Source organism: Callospermophilus lateralis, chromosome 3 (genome assembly GCF_048772815.1).
Source record: "Callospermophilus lateralis isolate mCalLat2 chromosome 3, mCalLat2.hap1, whole genome shotgun sequence".
Classification (NCBI taxonomy): Eukaryota; Metazoa; Chordata; class Mammalia; order Rodentia; family Sciuridae; genus Callospermophilus; species Callospermophilus lateralis.
In genome coordinates, this window is record NC_135307.1 from 163,150,843 (window position 1) to 163,156,307 (window position 5,465).

The 5,465-nt window shown below is 36.8% G+C and overlaps 1 pseudogene; it reads right to left on the bottom strand.

Annotated features, from left to right (window-relative positions):
- Positions 1–705: 705 nt before the first annotated feature.
- Positions 706–1,905, bottom strand: LOC143394855 (corepressor interacting with RBPJ 1 pseudogene; annotated as a pseudogene).
- Positions 1,906–5,465: the final 3,560 nt, after the last annotated feature.

Sequence of the window (5,465 nt, forward strand, 5' to 3'; positions counted from 1 at the left end):
CTCTCTAGTGACGTCCAGTAAAGATTCAGAATATTCACCTTTTGCAACACTGAACTTATGAACAGAAGGTTATTGTTGCTTTCAAGTAGACCCCTGCTGTTCTAAATGAAGTTTCAGACCATTAGCAGCATCACCTAATTCTCTAATAGAAATTGAGATTCTCAGGTCCTGCCCCAGACCTACTGAATCAGAATTTTGAGGGTGAGATCCAGGAATGTTTTTTTGTTTAATAATCATTCAATATGCTATCCGTCGTTTTATGATGCTTTAGAACAAAGCAAGTTTCACAAAGTTACATGGGGTTTTTATCTGGTACAGGGTTCAAAGAAACAGTTTCCAATAGAAAATATTTCTACAACCTCAAATTAGATTATTTAGGTATATTTGCAAAATTCATCCTTATGGGATTCCTGCAGTTTTGTATTTGAAAGGACAGTTTACAGAGATGGAAAGTTAGATCCAGATTTTTTTGTTATTAGAAAGATAATAGTACATAACTTAGACTTTGCAGTTTTTTATTATTCAATAAAAAAACGGGCATATTTTTATTCCTAGGTGATTGTCACATATGGTCCCTTTATTCTCTCCCATGTCCCTTCAGTGTGCTTGTCTCCCGAGTGCTTCCTGCGTGCATGGGTACCATGGTATTCTGGTGTCATTTTCTTTATTGCACTCTTCACTGGGACTCCGCTACGGCTGCTGCTTTTACTCCCTTTGCTTAAAACTACCAGGAAGTGGGTTTCTCCCACTTCTCTTATCTCTGCTTTGATTTCTGCTACTCTGTACATTTCTCTCAGATCCTCTCTTCTCTGGGTTGTGATGATGCCTTCTAGATTTTTGCCTACAATTAGGATGGCTCCACTTGCTGTCTTCTCCAGAACTTTCTTGTTTTTAAAACTGAGGCTTTTCCTTGTTGTTGTTGATGCTTTCTCCCTTGTCATTATAACTTCTAGAAAGTTCTTCATAAAGTTTTCTCTTTTTTTAACCCTTAGTCTCTTCACATTCGTTTTAAAAATTTCTGGAATGCTTGTTTTTCCTTCTTTTTAAAAAAATTTTCTTTGTAGTAATTGTAAGGACTGCTTTTTGAAATCATATTAGAGGAAGAGGAGGAGAAAGTCAGGAGAAGGAGGAGGAAGAAGAGGTCTTAAATTTTTTTATGTTTATATCTGCTCTTCTGTAACATTTTTTAATACCTTTTTTCTTTTCTATCCAATTTCCTGAGCTGCTTCTGTTTTCATTTGGTTTTGAGTGACTTTAAGAATTTAACTTCTGAATTTTCTTCACCCTCACTGGCAGCAAACTCTGAGTTAACACAGACATCACTCCGTTGCTGTGATGGATCATTTGCACCCAAGTTTCTCCCCAGTATATTTCCTTTACAGTGAAAACCCTCTATTTCTCATCTCCACTATTAGCTACCTGAGGGTACATTGAGGGTCCTGAGCCATCAGTGAGAACCCAACATGCATTGGTTCCAGAAAATTCAAAGGATGTTCTTTAATTATGCTGACATGACCCCATTTGTGATATTTAACGCATCTCACATTTCAAAACTGAACGCCAAAGGACTGATCTCTGGTGTTCATGTCATCTTTGGCTTATTTTTTCATATGGAGTTCCTTTCTGCTATTCAAATTTCTATTCTGTTTCTTCTTTCTCTTTATTTTCTTCCATTAGCTCCTAGTGGAACTTCACACATGAAATTAAGGCTATTCTTTACACATTCACCTTCCATAAGAATCTGTTATCATATAACACTTGTACTTTAGGATGCTGTTGCATTAATTCATGTTTCTTCTTCTCATATAATAATTTCTGTTCTGCCATCCATACCTTTTGGATAGTGCATTCAGAGGCAGGATGAAAGGCCTTTTGGCACATGAAATTGGCAAAGGATTTCTCCATCTTGCAGTCTGAGCTAGGGAGGGCCCCTGGAAATAAGCTTTTTAATAAACCTTCTAGATAATTCTTATGTGTGCTAATGTTTGAGAAACACTGAGTTGAAAGACTTCAGAGGTCTCATGGATATCAAGAGGTTCCTATGACTTCTTCTACTATTGTCCTGTCATATGACCTAAAATGGATCATCCACAGCACAAAGGCAGTTGAATTTTTGACTAAGGAAATTGGCACATGTGTAAACAGATTTTGAACACCTTCTTCTTCACCACCATTAGTATAGTACCTCTTGTTTGCATAAGCATTCTTTGAATTGCTGTGAGGAAATTTAGTAACATTTCTTAGAGTTGTATAAAATAATGATTCATAATATGTATTTGGAGCCCAGAAAAATCTGGTGTCAACTCCTACTCCACTATATATTATCAGGAGACGTTGGGCAAGTTCACCTCTGAAGGGTCAGTTTATTTTCCTAAAAAATAGCACCTTAACAGTAGCTATATAATTTTTGAAGCAATTTAGAAAAGGAATTCACATAATGGGTTGGAACATATTTTGATGTTTTGTCCATGCTAAATGCTTAATAATGTACATTACTTTCATTACTATTAAAACAATAAGTATTAATATATTGTATGTTGCCAACATATTTTTCAGTTATATATTGGATCAGTCTGAGTTTGCAGTATACTAAACATTTTTAAAATAGGATCACAGATATTGAACAAAGTACTACAAAAATCACATATCCTTTCATTCTGTGAATCAAATTTTACTTTCTCCTAATAATTTAAATTTAAGTCTCAATTTCCTACTCATGCACAGCAACACTTGTGAGCGGGTTTCTCTCTGATGTGCCCCCAATGTGACACAGGAGATCAAACTGAAATAATAAAATAACACTGCATGAAAAGGGACCCAGGGTACACTTATTAATGAGTAGATAAATGTTGTTCAGCCCCAGGAAAAAATTGCACATGGAACAAAGCAATGGCTTTTTTAAGACTCAGCATACACCTTTAAATTATTTTCTTTCGGCTTCCAAGTTCTAAAGAGTGATTGGTGTGCACAATAAAAATAGAGAGAGAGAGAGAGAGAGAGAGAGAGAAGAGAAAGGAAGGAAGGAAGGAAGACTTGAGGCTACGAAGATAAAGAGAAAAATGACCAACCTCCCTCCCTTTACCTCTCCTTCTCACTCCAGTCTCACTAATGGTTTAAGAAAGAAGGCAGATGCTGAAGCCACAACTGAGAAAGAGAATCGTTTCAGGCCCCAGGCAATCCTTCTATCAGGGAAGGTTGAGGTCAGACACTGAGAACATCAAAGAAAAGAAAGGTCTTTGGGGTAAAGAAGAAATGGCATCCCCGTGAAGAATAAAGAGGAGGGAAGTCAAAATCCATATTCTACTGTTTTCTCATGACAAACACACAGCAGATTTCCCCAGAAAGCAGATTAATTGCCCTTCCCTTTGAGCTATCTGAATTCCCTGTCTTTTATTATTGAATTATAGACATTAGTATGGGAAATAAACTTCTTAGCATAGTCATCAACATTTTTGCTCATTCATTATTTTGTGATTTTCCCAGAAAGACCTAAATGGGATCATTCAAATTCAGAGGTTTCTTTCTTTCTTTTCTGAAACAAAATTAATGCATCAGAAATAATTATTTCTAACTATGTGATAGTGCAGTGTGTTTAATGAGTTGAATACATTTTGTGGAGTTTTTTTTTAATAGGATAGATATAGAATAAACCCTTCTGGTCCTATGTTATTGGTTAGAGTTTAATCTGGAAGAAGGAAATATTAGAAAGAATGGTCTAATAATCTTGTAAGGTCTCTGCCAATTTTCTTAACAGTAAGGCCATTTTTGAAAATGATCAACCCCTGGGTACCATATGTTCAGAACATTCAGTGTTTTATTGCTCTATAGAGTTTTTTTTCCTTGACAAAATATCCTCTTAATCTTTCTCTAGTGATAAAGGAGGGAAAGACTTTTTATTATTTTTTTTTTTTTAAATCTGCCTGTCTGAAGCTTTATTTTGGAAACTCCCTAGATTCTTGGGGTACATGGTTTCTAGGATAGCTATCATTTAGAATTTAATAATGTCTTCTTTAGAATCCATGATAAATAATTTGCAGTAGAATAGAATGTTTTAGTAGTATACCTTGTGTTAGGTTTGACAGAATCAATGTATTTATGGCAATACGGCATGTAAATTGGTTTATTTACATACAGAATCTTAGGTCAAGGTCAAATTCTTTTCTAATCAATATGCTTTTCATATTCATATGTGGTGATACTTGAAGATACTCCCAATTTTGCCTTCCAAGACCTGTGCTCCCTGGTGCTTGGAGTAGGATTTTGAGGCTCCTCATCTGAGGTGCACTGAGGAACCTACTGAGGAACGGGCCAGAGTTACCAGTGATTAGGCCATTGTTAGTTTTTGGTATTGTTAGGAATAGGCATTGGTGGTAGAAGGCACAAAAGGGACCATCAGGGTATTCAAGTTTTATAAGATCCCAGAGCAAGCAAGCAATGTATTCAGGCTCCTAAACAGATAATTCAGGAAGAAATATGAGACTGAGATATAGAAATGTAGGAGAGAGAGAGAGAGAGAGAGAGAGAGAGAGAGAGAGAGAGAGAGAGAGAGAGAAATTGTTCCATTGACTGTATGCCCTTATAAGTTATTCAAACTTTCTATGTGTTTGCTTCCTCTGTTAAATGCATGTAGTGGTCATAAAAAAAAATGAGCCTCTTGGATTTCTGACTGTGGCAGAAATGAGGCCACAATTCCACAGGGCCACTCCAGTCAAAGAGAAAAAGCATCAGGGACATTAAGGGATGTCCATTCCAGGAAATAGGGAGCTCCTTTGATGAATGATCTTTACCTTAAAGGCTTGGTGGTAGGTCAAATAACACCCACCAAAGACATCCGCTTCCTAATCCCAAGATCCGTGACCACGTTATTTTACATGGCAGAAGGGATTTTGTAGATGCCATCAAGGTAAGGATCTTAAAATGGGGAGATTATTTTAGACTATCCCAGGAGACCCAAAGTAATCACAAAGGTCCTTTTAAAAGGTAGACAAGAGGGTCAAAGTCAGAGAAAGGTGATGTGATAATAAAGGTAGAGGTCAAAGCAGGTGTCAAGGAGGGATGGATGAGAAGATTCTGGCCTTGAGGATGGAGGAGTCATAAGCTCATAGACACAGATGCCCTCTAGAAGCTTAAAATAGAAAAAAAAATGAATGATCACCCAGATCCCCAGAAGGAATGCAGCCCAACCAACACTTGGATTTTAGGGTTTCTGACCTTGAGAATGGTAAGATAATGCATTTGTGTTATTTTAAGCCTTCGAATTTGTGATCATTTGTTATGGCAGCAATGGAAAATCAATACAGACTTCCTATTGGCTTTCAGAAAATACCTTAGGATGGGCATTGCAGACAGAGACTCTTCTACTAAATCTTCATTTCTTCCCTCTTTCCTTTATCTGAAGTCTGATGACTTTCCCAACCTCCTCTAGCTCTTCTTAACTTTCCTTCACAGGAATTTCCTCTGATAGA